The sequence below is a fragment of the Stegostoma tigrinum genome, chromosome 3 (genome assembly GCF_030684315.1).
Source record: "Stegostoma tigrinum isolate sSteTig4 chromosome 3, sSteTig4.hap1, whole genome shotgun sequence".
NCBI classification, from domain to species: Eukaryota; Metazoa; Chordata; class Chondrichthyes; order Orectolobiformes; family Stegostomatidae; genus Stegostoma; species Stegostoma tigrinum.
The window spans coordinates 116,352,046-116,366,154 of NC_081356.1; the positions used below are offsets into that span (position 1 = coordinate 116,352,046).

Sequence of the window (14,109 nt, forward strand, 5' to 3'; positions counted from 1 at the left end):
CAGTCTCCATCTATCTGCTCACTCCTTCCCCCACCCACCTTCCTGTCATCAGCATAAATACCATCAGATTCTGGGCTACTATCAGCTTTGAAGAGTCAGACTGGACTCGAAACATCAACTCTGCTTTCTCTCCGTAGAAACTGCCGGACCTGCCAAGTTTCTCCAACAATTTCTGCTTTTGTTTCAGTTTTCCAGCATTTGCAGCTCATCATCTTATACTACAGTGATGATAGCTTTTTTAGGCAGTGAATTTTGATCATGTGGAATGCACTAGCTGACAGTGTGGTGGAGACAGAGTGGAATATGGCTTTCAAAGGGAATTGGGTAGAGGCCTGAACAGAGGAAAAACAGTGATAATGGGATGGCTTTGGGGAAAAGATTGGGATGTGGGATGAACTGAATTCCTCATTGCAGAGAGCTGTCAAGGACTCAGGGAGAAAAGTGGCCTCCATTTGTGCTGTAATCATGGTGGGACCTTGTCGCTGAAATGGCAAGACATTTTAGAATAACAGAATTGGAGTTGGCTGTGGGAGATGAGTGAAAAGAGCGCACATGGGTGTGACAGGCTGAATGGCCACCCTCTCTGCTGTGAATATCAATGATTATATAATGCCTTCAACTCTTAGTCAGGACAGCCTTGAAAGAAAATGGGAAAGCTTAGTTTCCAAGAAAATTCAGCATGTAACCTGGAAACTTTGCCCTCAATCAACTAAAAACCTCGAAGCAGATGCTAAACCATTCTTCAGGCAGTACCTACAAGGAGTTACTGATCCAGAAATCGAGTTGCTTAACAACATCATCGGCTAGCTGATGGCATTTCTAACAATGCCTCCACCTGAAATGTTAACTCGTCTGCTCCTTCCACGGAATGCTGACCATCTCTGCCACTTGCAGCCCTTCAGCGTTTTTGATTTTTTGTCTGCTTTTTGCCAACAACAATCAAAGGTTTCCATACAAACCCGTGCAGATGTTTCATTATTTGGAGGGACGTAATACGTAACATTTATTCCTATGCAGAATTTCTGGAGGGCTAAATCCAGCAAGGGCCTACCTGACTGGAAGACGCTGTGGAGCAGTCTTGCTTGCCCTGCAGTTTTCCCAACCAGAGCGTTCACTCCTCTTGCAGGTCCACCAGATTTGCTGCTTCAATCTCAGGATGCCTGTTGAATACATTAAGAATTAAAATTGATGCCGAAAGATAAATTGTTCACTTTCCTATTTTGGTTATTCTGCCCTTAATAATTGATGTTGTTCAAATTCCTGAAAAAAGGTCAAAGACCATAACATACAGGAGCGGAATAAGGACATTTGGCCAAATCAGGCTGCCTTGCCATTCGATCATGGCTGATATGTTTCTCAATCCCATTCTCCTCCTTTCTCCCTGTAACCCTTGATCCCATTACTAATCAAAAACCTATCTAGCTCTGTCTTAAATACACTCAATGACTCGGCCTCCACACCCTTCTGCTGCAATGTGTTCCAGATTCGCCGCAGATCAGAAGATCCTTGGCACTGTACACCTTTCATTTTTAAGTATCGTAGAACGGTAACACCTACACAGAAAGAAACCTGTGTCAATGCCAGTGACTATAGTCACATTTCTTTCATTCCACCTCCCTGCCTTGTATTTTTACATTTATCTTTTTAGCAGGCTTGCTGTATCTCAGAACTGCTCGCTCACTCAGTCTGTGTTCATGCAAATTATCTCCTGCATGCATTCACACAGCATTCATGCCTTGTCTTGACTTGCTATGTGCTGCCATACTGAATCATTCCTGCTGGTGTGTTGGTCTTTCAGCTACAGCTTAAAGGCTATCAATACTGTCGTAGTGGCTGCTCTTGTGGTCAGGCATAGACAAGCAGCTTGGCATTTGTGATCTGTCCTGAGAGATGTTGGGAGTGGCATATTGCCAGCCAATGCATCAGTCTATAAGGCTACAGCATGTGCCAGCTCCTTGCAGGGCTAACATGCTTGTTTATTCAATTAAGTGGCTACTTTGGAAAATTGGTGGAGGATAGTCTTAAATTCCAAAGAGGGTGGGTGTGGTTGTTGTTAGCAGGAGAACCACTACTATTGGTCACAGTAAGAGTCTGTGGGACTTGATCACAGTTGGTCATCTGCTCTGGCTGGTTGCACACAGCCCTCAGCAATGGGCAGTGGCAATCCTGAAGGGTCATCACAAGCTGTCACAGGAATTGTGGTGTCTTGTCAGCCAGGAGGGGCCTGGTCAGTCATGTGATGAATCTGCTTGTCGAACTCAGTCAATGGTCTTGGAAAAAGGTCACAGTCCATGGGGGTCTGTGTGTTCATCAGTGAGGGCTGTGTGTAGGGGTTTGCAGGGGCAAAAAGGGCCAAATGGCTAAAAGGAGATGGGGCAGTGGAAGCTGTAGGGAAATAGAAGCATGCCTGAAATGAGAACAAGGATGGTGACACGGTAAAGTCAGGGTTTATGGGGGTCATGTGGAACAGCATTGTAAGGCCTGGTTGGCTAACTGGGAATGGTTTAAGGGCAGTGACTACCATTGTTGGTTCCAGGGTAGGTAACAATAAAGTTACTACTTCCTAGAGGTGTGTGCCTGCTACCCTGGCAGCTGCCATTGCTCCTATATTCTGCAGCATTCTTGTGTACCTGGTTCATTGACAGTCCACATGCCTGACAAGGCTGGTACTGAGGAACAAGTACAGCCCATTGTCATAGTGGCTCATGATGCCATTGCATGACCTGCTGAAGATGTGGAGCCAGGAATAGTGCCACCCGTGCACTGAGAAGCAACATGATGGAGAAAGGTATAGGGCTGCTGAAACAAGTCTGGGTGAGTGCTCCAGTCCAGTCCAACATCCTGGCATGCTGTGCTCTGCTCAATTGGCTGAGGCAATGTGCTGGATGGTGAGGACCTGGGAGAATGGGAGCAGTCTTCCAAGTGAGAGGACAGTACGGAGGAGAAGGCTCTCCATGACAGATCACTACCTCATGAAGCACTTCAATTCAAGCAGGAGCTGACTGAGACTCACTTCCAGGATGCAGTGAGCAATCATAGAATGTAAAATAGCAATTGGTCATCGGTCAGCATTTGCTTTGGATTGTGGGGGAGATCTACACCTCTATACATTCGGCTCATTTGTCTTTTGCTGGCTGTAAATAAAGCTCATCTCTGGAATGGTCTGACTGCCTGCCTGTCTGAGATATTCCCTGACTGGACAATGACAAGATGCCAGACTGTAGTGACACAGAGAGAGTTTTGGTGGGATGTATCTAAGGGCAGGTGAACAATGTGTTCTTCTGGTTAAGCAATGACTAGGGTGAAAGAATGGGTTTGTATGTGTGTGGGAGTGTCAGCCATGCTAGCTATGTATCATGAGCAGTCCAGCTTTGTGGCAAGTTTGCCATTACGAAGCTGGTAAGGAGCAATGGCAGACTGCTAACACTTGTTCAGAGTGTAGAATCAGGTGAGGGGGCAGCACATGGGCATAGTAGGTATAGTAGGTATCTAATGAGATGAGTTTACTAAGATGCAGCGGGGATCTCTCTAGGGCTTGCCCAGAAAAACTTTTCATGAGACTCAACAAAACTGACAGCCAAAACAGAATGCAGGAGTCAGCCTAACAGATTTCTGACGCTCTAGGCAGCTTTGTACTGGGCTGACCCCATGCAGGGTAATATGGTGACATATACTGTGCGTTTCCCTAACTACATTTTGCTGTCAATATCAAAGAGCTTTATTTTCCAGAGAAGAATTGAAGATTTCAAAGGCAAATGGATGTGTGTTGTGATCTGTGAAAATAGCAGGGTTAATGGTTTCTTCATTCCAAGGAATTAATATACTCAACACTTCTGAAGCAAAGATTATTTTCGTAAAAGTGTGCTGACCTGCAGTGTATCTCCAGTATATTTTGTTTTTGTCTCAGTTATGTAGCTCTTTCCTTTCAATTTATTTTCACAACAGCACACAAAAATGTATTTTTCAAACACGCACGATTTCAATAACACACATTCACCACAAAAATAACTTTGAACCACGTTCTGTACAGCAGAACAGAGATAAGTAAAAAAGAGAGAGTAAATTAATGATCACAAAATTCAAGAGCAAAGGGGAAGACTCTTTGCTGATGCATCAACATACATTTCTTGGTTCCTTAGAACCAATGTTAAAGCGTAGGCACGTGACTCCTATTCAACACTTTAATAATTCAAGAATGGAAAACAATGTATTTATGTACCATACTTCATGATCTTAAAATATCCCAAACTGATGTTTTCTTGACTTTTCAAATGTTAGAAACCTGACAACTAATATACATAATTCACAGCAGCATTCCACAAACAGCAGTATAATATTCAGTTTTATTTGTGTTGACTAAGGGATACATATTGACTAGGACATTGGGAAAATAAACTGATACAGATCTTCTTGGTCAAGCTGACAGCTTAATTGTCAAATCCTTGCAGGTCATTCAGCCCATCGAGTCCACACTGACCTTCTGAACAGCAACCTTCCCAGAGCTGCCCCATCCTTCTGACGTTACATTTCCTATGGCTAATGCGACTAGCCTGCACCTCCCTGGACAAAACGGGGTATTTAGTTTGGTCAATTCACTAAATCTGCACGTCTTTGGCCTGTGAGAGGAACCCAGCGCACCCAGAGGAAGCCCACGCAGACATAGGGAGAATGTGCAAACTCCACACAATTGCCTGAGAATGGAATTGAAACTAAGAACCTGGTGCTGTGAGACAGCTGTGCTAACCACTGAGCCCTCAATAATGTTGCATCTAAATCCAATCCTGATAGCAGAGATGTTGGGGATAATGGGAACTGCAGATGCTGGAGAATCCAAGATAACAAAGTGTGAAACTCCTGAGATGCTGCTTGGCCTGCTGTGTTCATCCAGCTTCACACTTTGTTATCTTAGCAGAGTCGTTGGGGTTGTGTTTGCAAGGCTGATAGCAGTGCTCTAGTTTCTGTATTCCTGTTTTTTGTGTGAAACTGATGGTGAATAGCAGGCAACCATGAACTTTAGGGGCTGGGGGATATTACAGCTACTTAGTAACTACCAAGTTACTGCCCCAACTGAAATCAGTGAAGGCAGCTCAAAGCATAGATTCAATCTGGGATCCTCCAGCTCTACAATGTACCAGAGCGGAGAACTGCAAAAAGGGGGAGAAGGGTGTAATGATTTATGAAAGGGAAATTATGATTGACAAGCCTGTTGGAAGTTCTTTTTGAGGGTGTACCTAGCAGAATAGACAAGGGGGAACCAGTAGATGTGGCACATTTGGATTTTCAAAAGACTTTCCAACAGGATTCCTCGCAAGCAATTGGTGAACAAAATTAGAATGCAAGGGACTGAGTTGCATACTTATTGACTCAATGCTGAGGAAGTTGATAGCTTTAGGCTCTGTCTAAAAAAAGTGTATTTTTGCTGACTTTGCTACTTTTATGAAGTGTACCATCCCTTTAATACACCTATATGGGCAATCCTCTTGAACAAAGTTTACTGACACAAATCCATTAGGGTATGGATTGTGAAAAAGAAGAAGTGACTCACAAATTCCTGTGACAAACCCTGTATGTTGAATGCAGGCTTTGAAATACCATGGCAAAACTGGCCCTTGCGAAACAGGTTTGGGCCAAGCTATGAACCTATAGGCCCATCCTTCATTGTGAAGGATGAAGGCTTTTGGGGAGAATGATGCAAACAATGTTGCACATGGCAGACAAATGCTTTTTCTGCAGACTAAGGACCAGAGTGATGACTGTAAGTTTAGCCATCGAGAAGGCTATCATTTAGCTTTGAGGAATTTGCATTTGTCAGATAAATAATTCTGCCCAGAAAAATCTGCTTTGCTCCTGAGTCTCAAATATCCCAACAGTAAGCATGTTTTCACATACTTTCTGCTGAAATAAAATGAACCTCTTTATAATGTCTGAATGCATTAATGCACATACGCGATCGTGCATACTCACAAATAATCATTTATATGTCAAATTAGTCCTTTAAAAAAATTAATCTAACTGAACCTATACCTTTTCAGCTATCAACTATTTGATTGTTTCTATTGTAGCAGTGAAACTTTCGGGATCACAGAATGGTTAGACTGAACAGGACCCTTTTTATCTGCGCTGTCTCTCTGTGAGACCTACTTAGGTTGTTAGAGAAAACTGTTCAGCATTTTTTTGGCCAAATTGCTTTGTAGCCAAGCATACATTTTACCAAGATAATTCTAAAATATTCAGGGAAAGGAGATAGGACTAATGTCAGCAGCGACACTTCCCACTGGCACAGCCCTCAGCTGGGACTATATATGCATTTGATGAATGCGATCTGTGCAAGTTTTCTCAGCTGCTACTCCGAAAGTACTATTTGAAATGGCCTTTAACTTGAATTTTCATCACGAGTGCAATTCTCATTTGCTAAACCACAGTGCTGTCTTCTGAATACCTGCTGCCAATCGCATGGTAACTGCCTTCTGCTCAAGCTAAGCTATTTGGTAAAGATAATGAGGTCCTTGATGCAGAAAACTAAGATTGTTCTTTTAAATGGATTAAAACGCTCAACTCTGAACAATTTCAACTGCCCGTGAAGTTCTGGAAAGTCCCAGGATGCCATCCTTTATAAATGATTCTAAGGAACTTCAGCGTAGTCAAAGAGCACTGGTCTGACAATTCACCTCAATTTGCAAAGAATTTAGTTGTTGAGCTGGTTTACAGCTGAAATTGAAAATGGCTATTCTGCCTTTTTAATCTAGGCCATTATTCCCATGAGTCATCATCATGCTTTCAAAGCCAATGTAATAGCTGGGAAGATTTATGGGATGTAGAAAAAAAAACTGAACCTAAGAGAAAAACATGCAGCCAGGTGATGATTCAATTTGCCCCTGTTTTGAACTTGCTGCATTTGGAGCTTTTCTGATTTTGACTTCAAAACTGTTAGCTTTGAATGTTATCAATTCATCAGAGAAGGCAATTTTCAGCGACAGGCCTTAATCTTAAAATGAGAACTAAACTATTTTGGTGCAAGTTCAAAACGCAGCTATTCCTCACAAAACATAGAGAATTCCTCCTTGGAAACACTGTGGCAATTGGCTCAACAGATAATCAGCAGGTTTTTTATGAGTTGCTGATATCATGGGAAGTGGAGAAAACGGACACAATGAAATAAAGATGTGGAGGCTTTGGAGAGGGTGCAAAGGAGGTTTATCAGGATGCTGCCTGGACTGGAGGGCTTGTCTTACGAGGAGAGGTTGACTGAGCTCGGACTTTTCTCTCTGGAGAGAAGGACGAAGAGAGGTGACCTGATTGAGGTGTACAAGGTAATGAGAGGCATGAATAGAGTCAATAGCCAGAGACTTTTCCCCAGGGCAGGATTGACTGCCACCAGGGGTCATAGTTTTAAGGTGTTAGGAAGAAGGTATAGAGGAGACGTCAGAGGGAGATTCTTCACCCAGAGAGTTGTGAGCGCATGGAATAGTTTGCCAGTGGTAGTCGTGGAAGCGGAGTCATTAGTGACATTTAAGCGACTGCTGGGCATGCACATGGACAGCAGTGAATTGAGGGGAATGTAGGTTAGGTTATTTTATTTTTGGATTAGGATTATTCCACGGCACAACATCGTGGGCTGAAGTGCCTGTACTGTGCTGTACTTTTCTATGTCCTATGTTCTATGAAATCATTAACGAGTCAGCCATAATTTCAGTGAATGGCAAAAAAGGCTTGAGGGATTGAATAACCTCTTCCTAATATGTTTGCTTTAAATTTAGTTTTCATTAGTTTCAATTTCTAGCCCTGGCTTCTTCTGAATTTACCTAATTGTAATAATTAATATTTGATGAGATCCCGCTTTACCACCTTTACATGCACAACACTGAGAGGCACCGCTTGCATCAACTGCTCCAGTCAGCATTCAGGCTACTCCCACTCACCTTTAATCGAACCCTATCAGTAAATCTTTCCTTTCTGTATGTTTATCTAGCTTCCTTCTTCATTGCACAGGAGCTATTTGGCTCAACTCCACACCCTTTTGTAGTGTTGCATGATCTTAACAGTTTTCCTAAACTTTGCCTTAAAGGAGCATTAGTGATATCATATTACGACACCAGGATCATAGAATCCCTACAGTGTGGAAACAGGCCCTTCAGCCCAACAAGTCCACACTGAACTTCAGAGCATCCCACCCAGACCCATTCCCCCCTACAACCCACCTAACCTGTACATCCCTGAACACTAGGGACAATTTAGCACAGCCAATGCACCTAACCTGCACGTCTTTGGACTGTGGGAGGAAACCCACACGAACACAGGGAGAACATGCAAACTCCATGCAGGCAGTCACCTGAGGCTAGAATTGAACCAGGGTCCCTCGGCCTGGGAGGCAGCAGAGCTAACCACTGAGCCATCGTGCCAGGATTAACAGCCTATTTGTCACGTTACTTCGACAAGGAATCTAGAAGCCTGGATTAATGATCTAGGGAATGTGAGTTCAAAGTCCACCAGAGCAGCAGGGGAATTTAGATCTAGTTCACTGAATAATTTAGAAAAGCTACAGTCAGTGATTCTGTGTGACTACTGGGCTGTTGAGAAATAAAAAAGAACCATTGCTTCACTCATTTCCATTCAGAAAGAAAACTGTCAACTTTAACTGATGCAGTCCACATGTGATTTCATACCCACAGCAATGTTTTTGTTTGTCTTTTATTTGCCCTCTGATGTGGTCCATAGTCATTGGTTGTCAAGAGGTAGCTCATCAATATTTTCCCTGGCAATAAGAATGGGTGATAAATGTTTGTCATGCCTTTATTGTCCACAATAAATAAAATAAAGACTCAGAGAACAGGATGAACTGCCAGTGCTGGAGTCAGAGGTAACACAGCAGGCCCGACATCATCAGCAGAGTGGGAAAGTTGACATTTTGAGTCGGGACCCTTATAGTTTTGCATTGGCCAATATTTTATCATCATCTGCCTGGAATTTGATGCATTCTTCCTTTATGGTTATTACACCTCCCAATCTGGAGTGATCTGCTAATTTCGCAAATGTATTTGCAATTCCCAAATCCAGTTAAGTAAGTTGTGAAGAACAGGGATTGACTGGACAGACTAACAATCCCTTGCTGCACTGCTTTAAGCAGTTCTCATCATCTGCCCCAATATTTCCTCACACGGCTCAACATCACACTTTGTTGGATAATACCTCTATGAAGCACTTTGGACTGTTTTGTTACATGAAAGATTCCACAAAAATACTGTTGTGTTGATTATTTTGATCATCTTTTGGCTGTGACCTTGCACCGAGGCTCCCTTCACCACTTCAGATGGTGATAAAAGATCCTGAAGCACTATCTTAAAGACAAGCAGGAGTGTTCTCCACTGCATTCTGGCCAACCTTTATCCTTCCATCAACTGAAACAGATTCACCAACTGATAGCCCATTGCTGTTTGCGGGATCCTGTTGTGTATAAATTGATTGCTGCACTTCCTACATTACAGCAATAAACACCCACTTTAAGAGTGCTGCATTCGCTGTAAACCAGTTTCGAATGTCCCGAGATCACAAAAGGTCCTTCAGGAACGCAAGTTTTCTCTTTTCTTGTCACAGCCTGCAAGGAAAGTGATCATCTTGCGATCCAAGATGTTAACACAACACATGTTAATCTTGTTCTGAATTTTACATTTCTTTCAATTTTTTTTGTAATGCTGTAACCGCAAGCAGTACATTGTGCTCAGTCTCTCACAGACAAGCATCTGAGAGAACAAGTAGGAAATGGACGAAGCATGAGCCAAACAATGATTTCGAACACAGCTCATGCCACCCATGCAATGCCCCCAACCCCCACCCCAGACCTCCCAAGTAGTAAATTAAGCGCAGCAAATTTGTATTGGATATTTATACAAAGGAAGTGGCATAATTCTTCCTGAAAGTGTTAAAATTGAAAGTATCTCCTAATTTTGATAAGATACAGCCTCTGCATATCAACTGGTAGCTTCACCTGTGTGCAAACACTGAGCCCACTACAAACATTACTGTCCGGGGTAACATTTCGCTGCAGGGAAGCGAGTAGTTTTTATTTGAAAGAACCTTTCCTAGGTCATGTTCACCAAGACTGAATTGATCCATAAATGATTAGGGGGCAGCAAGCCCCATCAATCCTCCTCTTGGTCTTGTCACGGTTGGCAGAGAGTTTTGTTCGAAAGATGCCAACTGTTATCCTCATGTTATTCCATTGTAAAATGAAACTTGTGCTGTATTTAATAGAATAGACGGCGCTTTTAACTTGAATTCCCAAGTGATTGGACTTATATTTCACATATAGACACAGCGATGACACTGAGGCTAATAACAGCTGAATCTGACCTTGTAGGTCTATCTAGCCAATGAATCATTCTTGTGAAGCATACATCTTTAATATGGAAGCTTTTCTTAACTGTCTATTTTGCTTCTATGTGGGTCTTATCTTTTTAGCAGCAACAGCCTGGGGTCTGTAGTTCTTTGTTGTTGAAAAGAAAAGTTGAACATTAGTTTAAAAAAAGCATTGCATTCTCCAGCTTGTGAGTGGCAGAACCACATTATTAGATACTGTTAACAAGCAGTGCCCAAGGCATCTTTTTCTTTTATAAGTGTCTATTGAGGAAGAGTGATTTTTGAGCGTGGCCCAGTGCATTGGGTTCTAAGGTTGCATGAAGAATAATTGTGTTTATATCACATGCAGACACAAATGAAGACAACATTACAACGCATGCTATAAAAAAATGCCTTCAATTATCTCCCATTTTACAAGACAGGGAGATTTAGTATACTTCAAATCAGTTGCTGAAATTGTTCTTGCAGTGTTTATGATTCTTCAGCATGTAGCCAAAATCTCTCAGTGAAAACACAGATATTTGCAGCAATGTTACTACACTGCTCCCTTCTGCTGCATTTGAAAGGATACCATTGTTTTGCAGGGCACTGTTTTCCACACCAAAAGAAAACAAAAGTTTAAAAACCCTGTAAGTGGATTCCTTGTCTTTTGTGAGATTTCTTTACATCGAGCCCAAGTTAATTTCTTTCTCATTTGAAGACTTCAACTTTTTTTCTTTACATTCCTACCCACTTTTTCTGCAGTTGTTCTGTTAGACCTCATGAAGTGCATCACAACATTACAATACAACACACTGTTAACTTACCGGTCAATTTGGAAAGACAAGATTTGGTTGGGTCCCTAATTCTCCAACCACCATCGGCACACTCACTGCTTTGAACCATAAACAATTTAGCTATGGCTACTGTACAATAGAAGCTGTTGTGGATGATTGTTTCATGTCTTCCATTAGTTGTACAGTTGCTAAGAAATCTGTCACAATGGATTTTTGAGACACAGTGATAATTGAGGGTGTTGCACCGTATGAAGTTGCTTTTGTTTACTGCCCATGGGGTGGTTGCTGAATAAAACGGTTGCTGAGGAGCAGGTCTTGCCCAGCTAGATACCTCGCCAGTGCAGACCTGCTGGATCTAACTACTGGGCCAACTAGTTCCACTGGCAGCTTGCCACCAGCTGAAGAGAAATCATATTTTTCCTCTACTCTTTCACAGGGTGTGGGCTTTAATGGCTACAGACCAGCATCTGTAACCCACCCTTAATTGCCCTTGGAGTCACTGGCTTGTAATGTCACTTCAGAAGCAGATGAAAGTCAGCACCTTGCTGTGACTCCGGAGTCACATGAAGGCCAGGCCAGGTATGGATGGCATTAAAGGGCATTGGTAAACAAGGAGGGTTGGTACAGAGAATAATTGCCCATTCTAGATTTTTATCAATTAAACCTAAATTCCACCAGCTGCTGTCATGGGATTTGAACCTATATCCCAAAAACTGTAGGCTCAGTCTCTGGAGTTATCCAGTTTACTGAATGGGAAATCATATTTAATCAATTTATTGGAGCTATTTGACAAACAATTCTCTGCTATGGAAGAAGGGGAATCTGTGGACGTACTGCAATGAGCTTTCTATAACACGTTTGATAATACGACACGACAAAAGTTATTGCAGAAAATAAAGGCCAGAATAGAAACATAGAAAATATCAGCAGGCAGGAGTAGGCCATTTGGCCTTTCAACCCTGCAGCACCATTCAATACGATCATGTCTGATCATGCAATTTCAGAATCCAGCTCCTGCTTTCTCTCTGTACCCCTTGATTCCTTTAGCTGCAAGAGCGACATCCAGCTCCCTCTTGAATATATCTAATGAACCAGCACCAACAGTTTTTTTTGTGGTGGAGAATTCCAAAGGTTCACAACTCTTTGAGTGAAAAAATTCTTCTTCATCTCAGTCCTGAATGGTTTATCCCTTATCCTTAGACTGTGACTGGTGCAGGTAGAAGGTTGGCTCATTAACAGCAAACACAGAGCAGGCATAAATGGGCCAATTTTATTTGGCAAGGTGCAACAAGTTATGCATCATAGGGATCAATTCAACTTGTTGCAATTTATATAAATGACTTGGTGAAAGGATCAAATGTGAGGCAGCTAAATTTGCTGGTGGCACAAAGTTAGGTATGAAGGTAAATGTGAAGACTGAGGAGACTGCAAAGGGATATAGGTGGGTTAAATAATTGAATAAAGATCTGGCAAGTGTGGTATAATGTGGGAAAATGTGAAGTTTCTCATTTTGTCAAGAAGAGTGTAAAAGAACTCATATTATTTAAATCGTGCGATTGCAGAATCTCTGAGCAGCAGAAGGATTCAGTAGTCCTAGTGCATGAATCACCGCTCAACAAAGGAAGTAGGAAAGCTAATGCAGTGTTATTGCTTATTGCAAGGGGATCTGAGCACAAAAGTAGAGAGATTATGCCTCAGTTGTACAGGTGAAACCATGTCTGGAAATCTGTGAATAGCATTGGTCTTGTTATTTAAAGACAAAAATGAATACATTAAAAGCAGTTCAGAAAAAAATTATTAGACTAATACATGGAATGGACAAGTTGTTTTATGAGGGAAATTTGAACATGTAAGGGTTGTAACTGCTGGAGTTTAGATTGGTAATTTGATTGAAACATCTTGCGGGGTGGGTGCTGTTTGACAGGATGGATGTGCTAAGGATGTTTCCTCTTCTGGGCAAATCTAGAACTAGGGGTTGCCGCAAATGAAAGAATAGAGATAGAGAGGAGAGAAATCTTTTTCTTGTAAGTCTTTCGGGCTCTCTTCCTCAAGGGCAGTGGAAGGTGAGTCTTTGAATCTTTTTAAGGCAGATGCAGATAGATGCTTGGTATGGAAGAGGGTGAAAAGTTTTCAAGGATAGTAAGAGTTGTTACAATCTGTTCAGCAATAATCTTATTAAATGGTGGAGCCATCTCAAGGGGCCAAATAAGACCATAAAACATAGGAGTGAAAGTAAGGCCATTCGGCCCATCAAGTCTCATCCACCATTTAAATCATGGCTGATGAGCATTTCAACTCCACTTCCCTGCGCTCTCCCTGTAGCCCTTGATTCCTTGTGAGATCAAGAATTTATCGATCTCTGCCTTGAAGGCATCCAACGTCCCAGCCTCCACTGCACTCTGTGGCAATAAATTTCACAGGCCCACCACTCTCTGGCTGAAGAAATGTCCTTCATTTCCGTTTTAAATTTACCCCCTCTAATTCTAAGGCAGTGCCCACGGGTCCTAGTCTCCCCGCTTAACGGAAACAACTTCTCAGCGTCCACCCTTTCTAAGCCACACATTATCTTGTAAGTTTCTATTAGATCTCCCCTCAACCTTCTAAACTCTAATGAATACAATCCCAGGATCCCTAGCCGTTCATCATACGTTAAACCTACCATTCCAGGGATCATCGTGTGAATCTCCACTGGACACGCTCCAGGGCTAGTATGTCCTTCCTGAGGTGTGGGGCCCAAAATTGGACACAGTATTCTAAGTGGGGGCTAGCTAGAGTTAAATGATGTGCCTGTGCTTCACACAGATACGTTCACATTACCACTCAAGTGGCATCACCACTGTATCACTTACCTCCCAGTTTGTCTCAGGAGGTGATGCAAACATCATGTACTGAAGAAGTACACAAGGAGTTGTAGTTGTATGTCTATCGCCAGGTTGTTTCCTTCATTGCAACTACTTGAGGAGTAGTTTGTTGGCTGTAA

At 42.3% G+C, this 14,109-nt stretch overlaps 1 protein-coding gene across 4 annotated transcripts in view; it reads right to left on the bottom strand.

Moving 5' to 3' along the window:
• tenm3 (teneurin transmembrane protein 3) overlaps positions 1-14,109 on the bottom strand; it is a 3,293,451-nt gene that overhangs the window by 730,599 nt on the left and 2,548,743 nt on the right. For all 4 annotated transcript variants that reach the window (XM_059644858.1, XM_048526868.2, XM_048526869.2 and 1 more), the window contains one exon: positions 1,052-1,160. The gene's annotated coding sequence lies outside the window, so the exon portion shown is untranslated. The remainder of the gene's footprint in view (positions 1-1,051; positions 1,161-14,109) is intronic.